Source organism: Patagioenas fasciata, chromosome 1 (genome assembly GCF_037038585.1).
Source record: "Patagioenas fasciata isolate bPatFas1 chromosome 1, bPatFas1.hap1, whole genome shotgun sequence".
NCBI lineage: Eukaryota > Metazoa > Chordata > Aves > Columbiformes > Columbidae > Patagioenas > Patagioenas fasciata.
This window is the reverse complement of record NC_092520.1, coordinates 22918165-22936626: the sequence shown is the minus strand read 5'-3', so window position 1 is coordinate 22936626 and position 18462 is coordinate 22918165. Positions and strand designations below refer to the sequence as shown.

At 37.5% G+C, this 18462-nt stretch overlaps 1 protein-coding gene across 4 annotated transcripts in view; it reads right to left on the bottom strand.

Annotated features, from left to right (window-relative positions):
* CDK8 (cyclin dependent kinase 8) overlaps positions 1–18462 on the bottom strand; it is an 80716-nt gene that overhangs the window by 23722 nt on the left and 38532 nt on the right. The gene's annotated exons all lie outside the window — the stretch shown is intronic.

Genomic DNA, 18462 nt, shown 5'->3' with positions numbered 1-18462 from the left:
CACTTCACATTGGAGAGCAAAATCATCTAAATTACTTTTATTTAAAAGTGTGTATCAGTTCAGACAGCTGCAAAACCGGAAAGCATTGTCTTCACATTCTTTTTCTCTCCATCTTCCCTTTCTTTCTTTTACTATGGAGGCAAGTTAAGTAATTGAGCTAGAATTCAACCGGTTAGAAACATAACCACTCACTTCTTAAATCCTACATTTTCTGCTGTCCTGCTTCTCACAATCCAGTCCTGGTATCTGCAGTCAGAAGATTGCTCAAATGCTAACATGTTTATATAAATCAAACCTGCAGTGCTTATTTTGAGGGAAAATAATCAGGAAATTCACAACTAAAGCTGAAAACTTATTCTAGAATTGTTTTGAAATGGAGTGATATAGATACCCACTCATACTGTACATCCTGGACAAAACAGGGGCTCCTAAATAATTGTGAACTGTAAGAATTACAATAAGGCTGAGCTCTTGCTCTGATTTCTCAGTTTACATTGATCTGGAGAAAAATATACCCCAAAAAGACAGTTTAGGCTACCTAAAATTTGATATAATAAATCCTAATATCTTACTGTAATTCAGTAAACACATATGCTGGGAAACTGTCAGGTCTTCCTGAATCTATAAGGCTCTGGTGTAAATACATTCAAAGAGACAAAAGGCCACAATTTGCTATCGATCTAGTAGCAATTCACACTGTGTAAAATAAGGTGCAAAAAATAATACAGCAAGAAAATTCCTTGATAAACTTAATTACTACTGCTTATGAAAGGCTTCAACTTGGATTTCTGAAACTGTACAATCCACGTACAAAATACATAAAAGGAATTTGAGGTGTTGCATGTTGATCAGGTTAAAGGCAGAAGAAAACGTCATAGCTTGACTGTGATGAAATATGCAAAATATATCCCTTTATCTTTCCTACACCAATAATACTAATAGTAGATGCAACTTGTGCTGCATTAGCTCAGTGAGATGCAGAAAAACTTGTACCCCACACCACTACCCCTTTTTGTTTTCTTTAACCAAGGTATACACTCCAGGTAAGTATTGCTTCAACATAAAAAATGCGGTATATGGGCACGCAGCATTCAATTTTGATTGCTTCTAGAAAAGTCCTAGAAATAAACAAGCAGCATAAATCTTCAAATTCAGAGTTAATGTCGAAATTTAAAGCAATTCAGACTGCTAAGTAAGAAAACACGCTACACTGTGACTCAAAGAGTATATGCACATCTTTTACAAAAGCTGCTTCAATATATCTGTAATGTTAATGAGCTACATGCCTAAGATTTTTAGAGTTAACAACATATTACTCAGGCACTAAAATTTTTCAGATAAAAAATAAATCGACTGAAAGTGCAATTTCTGATGCTGCATTTTCACAGGTTGATAATACCCTACAATAATGCTTGTAACATCCTCTTGATGTTTTTACCTTAAAATATTTTACTATTTGGGTTTTTATAGGGAGAAAGAGCCATAGAACCATATTCACATGAAGACTCTATTATGTCACTCGATTAATCAGCACAGCACTGGGAAACAATTCCTGTTCCAAAGATCTTCTACTCCAAGTTCAAGATAGATACAGATAAGAGAAACACAAAGAGAAGACGCAGTACTGGTTAGCAAAATACACAGCTACAATTCAATTCACACTCAGATTTTTTTTTTCTCTCAGGATTTACAGAAAACATTTTAAAATGCAGACAATTTAGAAATCCATGTAGGAGTCTTCTAAAGCCACAAAATACAACACAACGGCAAAACCTCAAGTAGCTCCAGAATAACCATTGACAGCAGTTCACCTCTTTCTAGTGTCAAAGGCCCTTCACTGAAACAGAAGATTCTTACTACAGACAAAAACACTGATATAGTCACAGCACTGTAAAGAGATACAAATCACAGTTAAAGATTATAAAATTAAATTTAAAAACAGAGGTCTTATTCTGAAGATTCGTATTCTAAAATCATTGCATTAGTATCCTGGAACAACATTGTTAAAGAATTTTCCAAACGAGACCATTGATCTGTATTTAAATTCAACAGAGGAATATCTACCAGAAAGCAGTTAAGGGACAGTATTGGTGTTCCTAAAACATAAGCATTTTGAGGACTCCGTGAAAAACATTTGAGTCCACTAACGAAAGTTAAACAGTGGGTCAGAGATTCTTGTCGGATACCTTTGACTGAAGTTCACCATGTGCAGAAAAAAAAGATTTCCCAGATTTGTCTCTTTGGGTAACTTATTATGTATCAGAAATTTATTAGCAAAGAAAAAATAAGAAGTCACTAGAAACAGAATGGAGAAATCTGGACAAACTTCAGTTAAATTTGTTAAATTTCAGTTTATTTTTAGTTATACAGAGAAGATAAAAGTGCTTATTCCAATCACTTGGGCTGAGCAAGTGAAGAAAAAATCTTTCAGCAATTTTTATATTGTGTTCTGAAAACACATTACTTCAAAACAGTTATTTTTTTATAACTGAAAAGTACCAACTCTTTAAAGTCACCCATTTCTGTTCTAATAGAGGCACATTTGCTCCAAGTAAAACAATCTGCTCACACCAGACAAATGCAAATGAGAAAGCTGTTATGATCCTAAACCAAATGTGAAGAGCCATGCAGCGAGTACTTCAGAGACCAACAAAACAAGTTTCTGACAATCCCACAGAACAAAAGTTAAGAAAAATCACCCTTCTCCCCACAACACCCCACCTCAGCCAGAAGGGGAATAATTCATCCTCATGGAACAATGGCCTTATGACCATGACACAGCACCAAATCTTATCTTGTCCTAGATCTGGCTTTGTAGGACTCCTTGTGTGATTTCTATGCAAAACCTAATCTTGCGCATTTAATCACTATTGCTACTGAAGAGAAACTGAAGATCCTTGCTGAAGTATTTTTAAGCTCTTCTAATTTAATCATTATTTGCAAAGCACAAACAGAAATCCTAAGCAGCAGGCTAGTTTCAAACAAAGGAGCTAAAAAAATCACAGGTTATACCAAAAGGTTCGTAGACCTATGAAGAACTTCAGGCTATCACCCTCTTTCACCTGCCTGATGTGACAGATGATATTGCTCTCTTTTCACCCTGATCCTAGAGTCTGATGATGATGGCTGCACAATTCCCAAGCAATCCTTCCCCTTCCTCCCTTCTCTATGGCAGAGTTCGTTCTTTGCTTCTAACACAACAAATAAGGTTGCTTCTACTGCCTCTTCTCTTACGCATCAGCAGAAAGAGCAAACAACCATTCCTCTCCTGCAAGGACTTATTAGACTCATTTATACCAAAGGATGGAAACTACCAAATGTAGAATCATAGGATCATTTTGGTTGGAAAAGACCTTTCTGATCATTAAGTCCAACCACTAACCTAACACTGCCACATCCATCACTAAAGCATGTCCCTAAGCACCTCATCTTAAACTTCTGAAGATGTGCATCTCTCTGCAGTTCTGTCACCTGGATTAGAAGAACTCCCTGCTGCTCAGTGCCTCCCAGGGGGTTATTTTTCCTAGATACATGATTCTTCTTGTTGCTTCCCCCTGGCTGTTCTGCCTGGGGCCACCTACGTGCTTGAACTTGAGTGCTCCAAATTACACCCTGCTGCTGCTGAGGCTTCGCTAACACCAAATACAGCAGAGAGACCATTCTACATGCCTTGCACAGCACCTGCCACTTTATACAATCCCAGGATGCTACGTGGTTTTGCCTCACTATTGACTCACTCAAAGGTTATGAGCCATGCATTTTCTTCACATCTTTTTTACAGGACTGCTACTTATTTTTTTTCTTTTTACTTTCTTTTAAACTATTGTTCCATTTGAACAAACACTGCAGTCACATGCTGCCTCTTAACATACACTGAAAATGTTTGTATTCATTCCAAGGGGAAACTCAGACTTCAGAGTTATTTGGTTTCTATCTTGAAGACAAAGAATGCAAACATGAAAATTATCCAAATCTATGAATTTATAAGATGTGATCATAAAAAAAAAAAAAAAAGAAAAGACAGCATTTCTGTTGCTCACAGCAAGTTACTACAAGCAGGAGATGATTATTTATTCTATATTGGCATGCTAGATGTCTGGAAATCACAGGATGTTTTCTCACACTCCAGGAAAGGCCTTCTGCTCTTGAGTGCTTCTTCCACCAAGTTGTACTCATCGAAGCAGTGAAGAAAAAACCTGGCGTTTTTAGACAGCTTAGCCATTGCGATCTTTCATACTCAGTACTTTTAGCATCAAACCAGGTCTGTGTCCTGGTTTTGTTAAAAACAAGACCGGTTCTCTTGTAGTGATTTTTCTTTCAGCTAAGTTCTTCTAGGTGTCTGTACTTTTCTGAGTTTTAGTCTGCATATTTTTCCTAGGATGCTGTACTCAGTGCTGATAAGAGACCAATGGAATGCTGAAGAAGCTTGTGTTTAGATTTATGATTATGGTAGCTAAGAAAGACTGATAAGTTTTCTCACGTTCCATTGTTAGAGGGTTGGATGGAACAGGTGACTAGAACTGACCAAGAGAAGTATTCCAGCCCATAATCATCATACCCCCTATATAAGAGGGTGATCACGAGGGTCACTCTCTCTTCGACCATGGCCGGCATCCAGAGAGGACCCTGTCTGTCTGCCTGTGATCTACAGGCACCAGGCTCCGCATCCCTGCCACCAGGTTCCGGTTTGCGGTGAAGTCCCGCCCATGACTTCCGGGGACCTGAGCTGCACCTGCTGGAGCCGCCAGCTCCGCACACCCAGCTCTGCTGCTGGAGTGACGCCAGCTCCACATCGAGCACTCAAGATTGGTTTTGTATATTCTGTATATATTCTCTATTTATGAGTAGTATTAGTAAAACCCTTTAAAACTCTCCAACTTGAAGTCTAAGTCTCTCTTCCTTCCCCCTTACCTTTCTTATCATCTTTCCAATCTAAAGGAAGGGGTGGCAGGAAATGAGGGGATAACAGGGAGCATCTGCCACGGTTTATTGCCACCTTGCCTTAAACCTTGACAGTCTGTAAGAAGTATTACTCTACATATTTTTTGCTACTAGGCTGTTTCTGAACTCATTAGTTTTCAAAGGTTGATTTTAAGCATACCTATCAATGAGTAGTCAAAATTCCTTTGAATTATCTATGGTAGTATAATGTAGATGCTACCTTTTTCCCCTCCACTTATTAACCGTTTGCAGCAGTTCCATGTATATTTATGAAAAGGCTCACTCTCTTTATATCTCCATTTTAATGCACCTTTTTATAAGGTTTTAGCATCATGCTAATCAACTTGGATTTGGACAATCCCATACTTAAGAGTATGGCTACTAAAACATTACTCATTAGCGGGTTCACATTGATGGGGTGAGTCACGACGACTTCCGTTAACCACTAATATCTGTCACCATTAATGGCTGTGCGACCAGTTTTCAGAACTGACCAGCCTCCACCCATTTCTACATGTGATAAGCCAAGGTAACTGAAAAAAGGATAAAATTAGCTTTCATTTTTACAAAGTAGTTTAACTTAAGAAGAACAATACTAAGGCAGGTACTTTTTTCCTAAATTTTTGCTTTTGCAATCATGGCCTCAACAACGATACTATTAAGATTTATAATTAATGATTTTTCAAAATTTTAAACTTTCAAGTCTTATAGAATACAGGAAGAGATTCAAATGAACAACCCCACAATCATACAAAAAAAAAATCCAACTTCTTCAGCTGTATGTGAGCCTGACAGGCATGAAACACAAATAAGTTTACTATGTCTTGCTGTGATGTTTGCAATTCAGTTATATTGAAGAAAAAAACCACAAACACACACACACCACACCACACCAGGAAAAACACTCCAAGGTTTAAAAGGACAGTTGCCAGGGGTAACTAAGTTGTAGCTTACTTGAAAGAACACTTCGGTGTCATTTAAATCTAAAAATCTGTATGCGGTTTATCACTTGCCAGTTAGGTCCTAGGGCGAGTAAAACTGCAGCAAAAACCTCCTAGGGTTCAGCCAGCCTTGCAAAACTCACACCCGAACTCAGGGTCTGTGACCCACAGAACACTTGTGCTTCTAAGGTAAATTTGTCTAAACAACCTGTTGATCTTCAGGTAATTGTATATACATTCATCAAAACATTTTCTTATTATCAAGGTGCATTCTTAGGGATTGGAACTGGGTTTTGTTTGTTTTAATCATTTTATAGTTAAAGAAAATATTCAATTCTCTTTCCACTTTAACTGACCACTTCAATACTAAATAGTACTTTAGCACAATTTAAATGCCAATACAACCCTACTGAAATGATAGTATCAGCACCTTTCTGCAGTTGATTTATTTCCTTGATTTCAACAATGTGCAATCACAATTAAAATAATTAATTTCAGTCACATCTATTAACAGATTTGAAAATAAATTATCATCAAAAGACAACCACAAACACTGGTGAAAACAATGGCTCCATAGAATCCAACATTTATAAAACCTAAACATTAAAGTCTTCTTTTAAAATTAATTCTGTAATTCATTAAAATTTTAATTAATATTAAAATACATCAATTGTGAAAAGCACTGGAAAAATTTTAAAAGTAATCTCTTAATACTTCCTGTTAATTATCTTCTTATAACAACCATCTCGGAGCTGTTTAAAAAAATAAATCAAGCATCTAAATAAGTTCTCATTAAAATCAGGAACCGTTAAAATTACCAATAACAGCCAAACAAAAACAAAACCCTAAACTATCAAAGCACACATGCTCACAATTTTTCAAAGTACAGAAAGTATTTGGATAGGATAGAGGATAGAGGGATGCCGTATCCATGCCAGGAAGCCTTCTGCTAGTTACCACCAGCACATTTTATCTCTATTTCAGCCTGATGAAAGCTCTTGGCCTCACTACTACATTTGATGCTCTGAACACATTCCAAGAATGTCTTTCAGTTGCTATCACTTAGGTACTACCAGCTCGGGGCAACATGACTTACTGAAGCCTGTGTGCAGGCTAATACATAGGCCTTTCTATCACTTTCATTGGAACTGAATTAGAGTTGAAAGGAAAAAATCTAGTTATGCTGTTTAGGCCAACTCTCCTGCTCCCTAAAAATGTACATCAGTACATCAGGACAGGCTGTGGGGCCTGACTTCCTGTACGAAATTCAAGGAGGCAAAGGTGGATATCATAGGCAAAAACATCATTATTGCAACTTCAGAGTAAAACGCTGCTATCATGTCAAATATCATTAACTCAGAAGTGTAATAACAATAAATTAAAAGAGTCTTGCAGAAATATATTTCTGCGAGTTTTGCTACACGTGCTACTACCATCTCCAAAGATCAGGGTGACCCTGGATGCTGTGGACACCTCACAGCAGGATCAAACACCAGAAGAGAGCAGGCACCAAAACTGGTTTTTAGGTACTATATTATTCTGGAGACAATTCCGCCTCTTTTTTCAATTTACAGTTCTGCTTCACAAGTGAGGGTTTACAATGGGTAATAAAATGCCCGAGGACCATTTTTACTCACTCATTTTATTGGAGGGGCTTCTGTAGGTTGACAGGCCTTCAGTGTTATTGTAATCTCATACTTTCTAATACTTTCACACAAAGGAAGAAAACTGCCTTATTTACTCCCTGGTTTGCATGCAGCTGTGGTAGCCCATGCCATTTTCCTTAAAAGTCCTATTTTATTTTTGGTTTTCATTTAAATAGTACCCTCATCACTTTCGTATCACCCTACCTGCATTGGCCAATACAGAACTCCTGTTCTGGCTAAAGAAAAAATTAAAAAGGTAAAAGCCTACATAATTTATTATTGCACACTTTCTAGTGGCTGTCTGGGCTTTTTGATGCTTACTTGTTAAAGCACCTTTGCGTGCAGAACAAACAGAATATTTGAAACAATGCCCCAAAGATTAAGTTTTGAGTCACTCATGTTGAGAGCAAGTCGGATAAAGCTGGGAGTTCATGCAGGGCAAGCTTTTAGATGGGATAAGTGTGCCCTATTTACAAGGTGATTTTTTAACAGGCTAGTTTGAAACTGCTCAGATCTAATCAAAGGGCTGTTTTCTTATCATCTTTTCAACTTTTCTTCTACGAGTATGGATCTTTCATATAGATGACTGCATTTTCTTTCTACAGCAGAATGCAAAAAAAACCATTATTATGGGTATTTCCTGTACTTTGAACAATTTATATTTCTATTTTCCACAGCATTTTACGTAGTGCTATAACTTTGCCACAACCTTAGCAAGGTATTCAGTACTAAAAAACAACAAATCTAAACTGCAAACTGCATCTAGGTGTTTCTAAAATCATACTCTAGGGTTTTTACTAAATCCTACTGCAGGGCTTTTATTGACTAAGCTTACTTCAAAGGTAAATTTGTGATCAAAGAGCTTCTGGTCCTCCATAGCTCTCTGCTTTTTCCGCCTGGCTAGTACAGCTCGTTACCTTTACAAGAGGAATTAGATCTGAGGTTTCGAGAATGTCTTTCCTCTGTAAAAGTCTTATCTCTATTTGTATTTATATATCTGGATATGAGAGTTATTTCAGCCAGTTTACCTACCACTACTGCATGGCAACACACTGACATGACTGACAGAGCCTTCAAACAGTGAAGGATTACTTACATGACTCTCTTCCCAGCACCATAATCACATATCTGGCCATCCTGGAAATCTAGCACATTAAAAAATAGGCTAATAACAAAAGAATAAGTTAAAAGCTACAGAGAAAGAAAAAAATCTAGTATAGTCTGCCCATCAGTTAATGTATTTGCATCCCCAAATTTTCACCTAACTAGGGCATGACTTTTGTTATTAAAAATACAAAAAACACATTCAAAGGACTTTAAAAGAATTATCATATATATATATACACACACAGATAGATCTAAACACTTTCTATATATCACATATCCATATGTCTGATACTCAAGATATAACTTATATTACACACATACAGTTCTCATTCCATCATTATATTTCAGTTATCAACCTACTTAAATGCCCCAGAATTTAGAAAAGTGAAAATATTTTAAAGTCTGAGACAAAACAACAGCAAAAGCATTTTAACAAATCCAAATTTGATAAAACAGCATATCAAGTAATGAGGCCTCCTTAAATAAAGAATCCTGGGTTCTGTATGTGGGCATCTTGTTTTCTGAAAAGGGCAGAAATGCAAGACAGAACAATAGAGTAACTACACTTAGTAGGAAGAAAACTCGCTTTGCAGTATTGAAAAATCCTCTGCTACTGAAATTAGAAGCAAGCAGAATATTTCCTAATATGGCAATAAAAAACAGTTGTGAAATACAGAAAAATTCCAAATCTTTGTTGTGCTTAAGTGCTTGGGAAAATGAACTGGAGATGCAAAAAGATGACTGCAGTGATCTGACCATCCTTCAGTACATCCACACAGCTGCATCCCGCTGCTGCATCTCCCCCTCCTCGCCCATTCTGTACCACAAAGTTCACACAGGTTTTAATGCATATTCCTTTGGCAAACAACTTGTTTTCCCTTCCGAAGCCTTTGCGAGGGCAATATAAATGGACTCCGAGAGTGTTGCAGTAACAACTACTAAATGAATCTATGACTGAAAATGCCAAGTTTGGCACATGTGAAGTGATGTGATCCCTCAGCTGTCAGACAATTTTGGGTAGCTTAAAGATTTTCATAACACCACATTTTTAAACACTTCCTTGTGAAAGCTGCTTAATAAACAACCAGTAATAGAAATCTCAAGCCTTTTGGACAGCTAAACAATGAAGGCAATTGTCACAAGGAGCTGCTATAACTTCACAAGTAATATAATAAACCTTTCAAAATCTCTTAATAGTCCAATCTTCCTCACATAGTCAGAAAAAACAAAGTGCCATATATGCTATCATGAAATATAAGTGGTATTGCTTTTATGAGCAATATGAGGAACAAAAATATCCCCCCCCCAACACTTTTCCATCTTAAAAAAATAAAACCCACACCTTTCCTCAATTCTATATTAAAACAATATTCAAAAAAATCCTTGACATTCTCAGGTTAAATTTAATACTGCTTGGGTAACACCTACTATTTTCTCAAAATGCTTTATCTTACCTGTGTAATTTTCCTACCAAAAATTTTTCAATTATTCGACTTGCTGCTTTGCTACATGTTCCCCCCCGCCCTCCATTAAATCAGTCTGCTATAGGATTCTCCATACTTTCATTCAGACACCCTGCAGAACAGATACATTATATATAATTTTAAATTCGCAGTGCCTTTTTGAACATTCTTCGTAACTAACAGGAGTTGTAAGTTTGGCTGAGTTAATTTTATAGGCATTACAATGTTTCAGTCTGATCAGCCCTTATTCTCTTGGGGAAGGGGTAAAGGACACTTGTGAGGTTTCAATAACTCCAATAAAAAACAAAGATATTAAATGTTTGTTAAAAGATTTAACACAAAAAAAAGAGTATTTTTAAAAAATAATCTTTTATGTACTTTATGTATTATTAATTCACCTGTTCTCTTTTTCACCATGAAATCTTTCAGTCTGGAGCTTCTGAACAAGACAAGGTGTTCTCTGATAGGTGCAGATCCTGAAGCCCAGGTCCTCAGCACCTCAGCCCTAGATGTTCCTCCTGCATTTCCCACTGCGCACCTTCCAGCTGTTCCTACACCTGCTGCTCCCCCAGACAGAACCCTTGAGCTCCTTTGCCACCTGCCATTGGTGGCCATGGCCAAGTGTGCAGAGTCACCAGTGACCCTCAGAGCGCAGTCCAGCCAACCTGAAACAGCCCTGGTGCAACTCTCCATGTATTTCTCCCACATCCTCCCCTATTTTACATCTGCTTGTCATTAAATTTGAAAGAATCTGAACATTTGGATACCATATCATTTTATCAAATGGATCTGAAATTTGTTAACAGATTAAAAAATTTGCTAACAGACACAAAAGTCACTTGGGGGAACCAGCAAAAAAAGGCATGCCCGGGTAAGCCTTGTCTCCTTGAGTAACCACACAGAATCAGCAGACCAACATAAAGGTTTTTTACTGTGGAACATGCAACACCATTTGCATTTTTTTCAGCTATTTTTCCTAGAGACTGTAGCAGCAAGGCTATCATTTCCCCTACCTAAAACTCCAAAGCACCACCTTGTTTCCAGTTTAGAAGTCAGCATGCAATATGCGGACAGACATGTTTCTGGTGCTGTTATTATATGTATGTTCCACCAAACAAGGACAAACTTCTCAAAAGCCACTACAGTGACATCAGTTATGATGAAAGGCACTGAAAAGCCCTGCCTTGATTTGATACCCTGTAAAGATGTAAATGGTTATAAAGACCAGTCCTGAAACATTCCACCTAGCACTGAAGGGCTCTAGGGGAAGGAGGAAAGAGGAAACAAAAGCAGTACTTTTCACAACGGCATTTACAGCCATATGAAGAAAAAACTACAAGCTACTTTCAGCCTCAATTTGCAGTTGCCGTTTTGCAACAGTTCTTCACTACCTGTTAACTGGTCCAAGATTACAGATTAAAAATTATTTTATTCACGATGATGTTGAAACATCAGGAAAAAAGGTACTCTGCTTCCACTGCTTCTTGTGTCTGATAGTTCTGCAGCAGGTAAGTGAAAAACATCTCACTAAAACATCAATAAACGTGTAATGTACCTTAATGTCTCCAAATACTGTGTTGTACTCGTTTGTCCCCAAAATACCTGGTGGATAAATAAGTGGTCTTTTTCCGTTTCTTTTTTAGACTTTGTGCTTCTTTGATGTAGAAATTTTCACGGACAACAGAACTCCAAGTTCAGAAACTTCAGCTGCATCTCCTCTAGCCACTAACAGTCTGAGACTAAGTCTGCCTAGGTTTGCTCACATTACTGGCAAGCTAAATTAGCAAAGCTCTTCCAACAATGTATACATTGCTCCACGATGACCTTCCATTCACAGTTCAGACAAAGACTGTATTTACTGCAGTTTCAAACAAGGTGTGTTAATAAATAGGGCACCAAAAGTGTTGCCAGTATCACCATCAGTTGTAGAGGGACTTAGCTTTTATCTTTGCAAAGGATTCATTATTTTGAGAAGTAGTTATGGAAAACAAATGCTGAGCTAAGAAGCACAAAAGTTTTTTATAAACTACATGTAGGTTTCAACAAACAAAACAGAATTCAGTACACAAACCAATATAGTCAGACCCTTTGGAAACACCTGCAGAAGATAACAAAAGGCGAAAAAATTACTCATCTTTATTATACTCTAATAAGGTTGGACTTGACCATCAAGCAAATGGGGCTTAGAATAAAACCAGCTGTCTAATAGGTGGATAAGGAAAATGTTCTTGAAACTGCGAGCTTTCTGACCTCTCCTTGAACCCCTGCTTTCATATGAATCAAATTTATAAACCATCTTTATACTTGCAATTAGAAAAGCATCTACCAAAAGTTCCTCTATTCAGCACTTCATCTTACTATAAACAGGAATTTAACAGCATCATGTGGCCAAAGATTATCAAGAACTTAAAGCACTGGTTTCCTTTTTTTGCTAAACACTGGTTGCATGGATAAAAAAAATATTTTCAGGTCTATCTGTTCATATCACACATTTTCAAAAACCTTGGAGTTTTACTCTATCCTTTCACGATTCTTCCTTAAAACTTGTTAAATCACCCTGCACTTTCTTATGAGATCTGAAGTTAAAGATGATCAACCTATAAAAAGCTATGAAAGATTACATTCATATTCAATAATTACTCGATTGGACATGGCATACAAATTTTAAAAACCTGCTTACTATCTGTAAAGATGGTCAATTTATGGAATCACCAGGAAGTCTTGGAATGAAGACCCAAATACAACTGGAGAAGTAGACTGAATATTGTATTTTCATTTACCTTTTCCATGTGATTTCAGCGTGCCTTTAGCACAACAGGAATATTACTTCAGCTAAGAATAAAAGACGTAGGGCAAATCCAAGACAGGTCTAAAAATACTAATCTCTGTAACACTTGAATCCTACAGAATGGATGAATTTTTTAATCGCTCAAGACTTGAGTATCTCTTTCTACAACATTGTGGTTCCAGATGAGTTTCATACCCAATGTTGGTTACAATTTGATGATCCAGTAGTAATGTATCTTTCATTTTATGACCACACAGCTTCCAAAAACCTTGTAAAGATACAGCATCTTTTTTTCTTCAAGAAAAGCAAATGGCACTACATTCTCCTTCTCATCATGACGCAGTCAAGGTACATCACAAAAACACCCTCTTTCACCGAAAAGGTTTTGTATTTCACTGTTTTCTTCATGTTGTTCCTTTTCTACAAGAGCTATTTGATCTTTGATACTCTTCTTACTCACACCTGCTCCCATTCCCTCACCACAGCTTCTCTTCTATTGATTTGTCATCAGTTAGATTTTAGATTTTGAAAAAGCAGTAACTGAATTTTTCAAGAAAGATCAAACAGTGAAGATATAACACATTCACGGAAGTCTGAGGTTGGAAGTTATCTCTGGAAATCATGTGACAACTTGTGCAGGGTGTACTCTGTCCCATTGTCCAGGTCATTAATGACAATACTGACCAGCACTGAACCCAGTATCAGCCCTCGGGACATTCCACCAGGGACTGGTGTCCAGCTCAAATTTGTGTCACTGATCACAACCCTCTAAGCCCATCAGCTCAGCCAGTTTTGAATCCACTTCACTTAGCTGTGCACTTACCTAGTCTGTACGTCGTTAGTTTGTCCACAAAGATCTTACGGGATGCAACGCTGAAAGCCTTACTAAAGGTCTTCCCACATCCATGGAGGCAGGCACTGAAGGTTTCAGGCTGGCTAAGCATGATTTCCCCTTCATAAATCCATGCTGACTGCTCTCCATCACCTTCCCAGTGATCAAGGAGAGAGTGACTGGCATGTAATTTCCCAGATCTTCCTTCTTGCCCTTCTTGAAGATTGGAGTGACATTTGTTTTTTTCCCCTCAGGAACCTCCCCTGATGGCTATGACCTTTCAGAGAGAGCAGTGGCCTCATCATGATTAGCTTATATGAAGCAAATGATTTTATATAGCTCTACTGCCTTCTGCATGGTGAATTCAAAGAGCTCTATGCAGTATGCCTTCCACTTCTGACTGGAAGGCTCACGGTACTGTAGCAATATACTCTGTATTTTTGTGGGGTTGTGTGTGTGTCTGGGTTTTTTTGCCTTTTAGTTTTTTTAAGTCACTGGTATGAGAATCAAATACTTAGTTTTGTAGGCTCTTCTGATCATTTCTACACTTCGATTAGTTACAGGTTTGAAAGTTTAATCCAAAACATGCTCAAAAAAGGCAGGCAAGGGAATAGTCATGTTCCCTGCAAATAGCAGCATTAAGAAACCCTAAAGAATGCTATTTTAACTGTAGAATATTTAAAATTACAGTAAATCACAACTCACTTAAAAGCATGTTATTACAGCCTATGCAAGAAAACAAGGTTATGCCAGACGTCTTCCTTTTCTGATCTCATGAAAGCACACACATAATGAAAAACACCTTAGAAACAAAAATCTTGGGAAATGCAACAGCTGACAGCCAACAGTGATGGGGTTCGGGTTGTCTGCTTGGGTTTTTGGTTGTTTGGGGCTTTTTTGCTGTTTTTTGTTTGTTTTTTCTTCTTCTTTGAAAGTAAATCACCAATAAGTCATTACAATGCCTTTTGGGGCATATTGCCTATTATCTGTTTATATACTTCAGCAGGGTAGAAGACCACCCTGCATTTAAAAGCCACTAACTTATTTTGAGTCACGTGCACAGCTTTTCCTACGGTTCGTTCTTAAGCACTGAGGTTCATTCTTTCAAATGACCACAGTTTTGTAAGCACTAGATCAGGACCAAAGGGCATTCCTGTACTTCTGAAGTAATCCTTGAATACTGATGAGGGAGACATTCTTGGATTCAAAAGCTCTAATGTGGAAAACGGTAAATAGGCTGAGTAAAAGTTCCATATATTTAACCCTGCCTAAAGCACATACTTCAGTGATTCAAAGCCAGAGCCTGGGCAGTGACTAAGATGTTGTCTACAAAAAACTCCAACGCCCTGGCAGTGGCTTCTCCTCATTTATTGTCAAAAGAACATCTTTAATGTTCCCACTAATCCCAAACCTGGCAGCAGGTACCCTTGGGAAGAGTCCAGGCCCCAGGAAGCTACATCCCAACTGCATTAAAGCTTGTCTGCCTCAAAGCTTATTAAAACAAAAAACAGTGTTCATCCCACAGCAGCAGTTTAGCTGAGATGCACACTACGAACACACTAAATAGGCCGCAGTATCCTGTGCTAGTTGCAAATGGTCACGTCCACAGCAACACAACCCCAGAACAACTAACTAATTCACAGATGTTATTGAGAAAGGCTAAGAGCCTGTCATGGCTTTGGCAGGAGGGGAATGGGAAGCAGGAGCCCAGTGCTGTGTCACCCCTGCCAGACCTGGCTTGCCCAGCAGTAATTCATCTGCTCAGCACCCACTCGCACCATGCACAAAGAAACAGGCCAGGGAATTTAGTCTGAAAATTTGGGAACAAAAAAAATGCTTCACCATAGTGTCTCAGCTGCAGTACTACAAGAGCTGTGAGCTCTCTGGGTTCTTTTTTGTTTGGGAGTGGGTTTGGGAGGTGGTGGTATGTTTTTAGGTGTTGCTGCACCACCTGAGCACTTCAAATGGTAGGTTTGGTGCATAATCTATTATTGATTTAATAATTTGTTAATATATTAGTAATTTAAACTGCAGACCAATCTTACTCTCACCACACAAAACGAGTGAAGGGGTACTCATCTCCTACCTGGGACTGGATTCTGACTGCGTGGACAAGCCTACTATACACTAATATCAAGTAGCGATGGACTTTTAAATGTTAACAGGTATGGCATATAAATTACCATACCATGCAAAGGGATCTCTATTTGGAGCCCATTACTTGAAATCTTCCAAGCACACAGCTAAGCTACTGAGGAAGCAGAGAGATGAAAAGAGCTATACGGCCAGTCTTCTGCTTATGCTTATTTTTAGTGTGGAATAAGTACTTTGAGTACAGGAAGAAGCCCAAGAGCTGGATATCATAAAGTGGAAAAAATATGAGGAAAAGAAGTCAGCAAAATGCAGTATGTTTCAAGCACACTTGATAACTAAATTCAAAATATTATTAAAATTGTAATTGATGTACTTTGTGGTAATTACATGAAGTGTTATTTCCTTCCTGCTGCAGTCAGCGCATGAATAAACAATCTGCCTTCAATTGCTCTCAGTCATTAAATTACAAAAAGCTGAAGAATATGCAAGTCAAAAATGAAATTCTCAAAGGACTGACATTTATTTGTTGAAAATTTTCACTGGTATGTTTCAAAGACTTATGGAAAAGCTAACTACTCAAGCACAGCACTACTCAGAGATAAAAAAAACGTAATCAACACCTCTCTTGCTCTGATGGAAATGGTGAATTGGCTTTCATGTAACCAGTGAAAGAAAAAGAACAGCAAAGAGAGTTAACTATTTAAATAGATAAATTATTGCTAAGATTTGTACGCATTTCCTTTGTAAAAGGCAAACTAGGACTAGAAAAAACACTGTACAAGACAATCAGTATCTTCCTACAGTTTTTACTGTTTCATATAGAATATACTCCCTTTATACAAACCTTACATGAATTAAGATTCCTCAGTTCCACCGTTATGGAGACAAATTTCAGTCTAAATTTATGGGGTTTTAACAGCCATTAAGTTTTACTGCCTGGTTTGTGGATGCCAGCAAGAAAGGAGTTACTGTATGTCATATTTTGTTTCTGATTACAAAAGTCAAGATGTCAAAAAACGCCAAAACATTACCTACCTAAAAGCCAACTTCATTAAGACATGTTAAGAAAATCCCAAACCCAGAAAAGTGCACTTATATGCAGTATAATTACTTTCCCAATAAATGAGCTTTCTTACCCTTGAAAAAATCCTTATCCTATGAGAAAAACATAACAAAGAACAGATTCTTCTGCCTAAGTTCTATACTCTTTAGCTTCCTAGCACTCCCAGGCACCATCAACTCTTGTAGTAGCTAGTATATGAAATGAAAGCAAGCATGTTACTTAAACAACTCTACGTGTACACATCTAAAGCTAGGGTAACAGCTTTTATAGGATTCTCACCAACACGGCTTGCTCGACAAGGTTCCAGGGGGAAGACCTCTCAGACTGTGTCTCTTCCTCAGACTACCAAAAGATAGCCAATTGTGATGGTGGTTTTTCTGCTGGAAGAAAACTTCATGCTGGACTGAGACCACCAACTCATTTCACATAGGTCAGAAAATGAGATGGTAATAGTTTTTCACAGTTGCCAACCTCAACTGTATTTCAGCTACAGACCTAAATGTGAAAGGCTCTGTAGTAAGTTACCAATCTCCTGAGCCATCCAGTTAACAACACGCACACTTTTCTTTTTAAACTCAATTACACTTAAGTTCATAAGTTTTCTGAAACCGTAGAAACCAAAACTCCAGAAAAATTTAGATTCTTGATGACAGGCCATTTGTTTTCTGTATGCCTCTTAAAAGTACACTGAAGACTACTACTGCAGGCAGAACATTAGAGTAAGACATTACATTTTTGTTTAAAACAGTGTGTCTAAGTAGTAACATGCACTATATATTTCTACACTGTGTTATGCTCCACTATTTTATGAGTCATGACAAAGCCAACACAATCTTTTGACTTCTTCCCTTAGTGCTGTGGCTTTTGTTCCATTTCTAAAACTAAGAGCAAATCAGAAACAATATCCATACAATTATTTTAATAAACCAAAGCTTCCTTTTATTTATGAAAACGTTATTTATCAAAGACAAATCTTTTCCCATCAGTTTAAACAGAGACTGGCACTCTGTAAAAGCATTTATCTGGCATGAAAATAGAAGACAAATAACTAGTCACTGCCTACATTTCCAGAAACACCATTAAAGCTATTTCAAAGACAAAAAGTGACTCTGGAAGAATAATAAGGAAGCCAGACTTACTGCACCAAGTATAGAATAGCACTGGTAATCCTGACTCATGGGAATGAAACGTCAAACTAACAATACTCTCATGCACTAATGAAACTTCAGCAATTAGAAGGATCATATATAGACAGTATTATACTTCGATAGCATTTGTTTCAATTTATTTCTAAGAATAAGAGCTACAGACAGCTGGGTCAGGAAAACTACCCAATTTTAAGACAACAGACAGAACCAGTCGAGCCAGCTATGGGCGTATTTCAAAGGCAAATATATAAGAATTGCTGAGATTCACCAATGTAAAACATTTAAAATAATTTGGTGGTTAAGAAACATTAACTGAAGTTCAAAATGTTTTGCTAATACTGTAGTTTGGATAAACAGTTTATTTGCAGAAATCTTCAAAAGCTGGCATGGCTGATAGATTATAAATATTAGGAGAAGATCATGGCCTTCAAAAGTTACC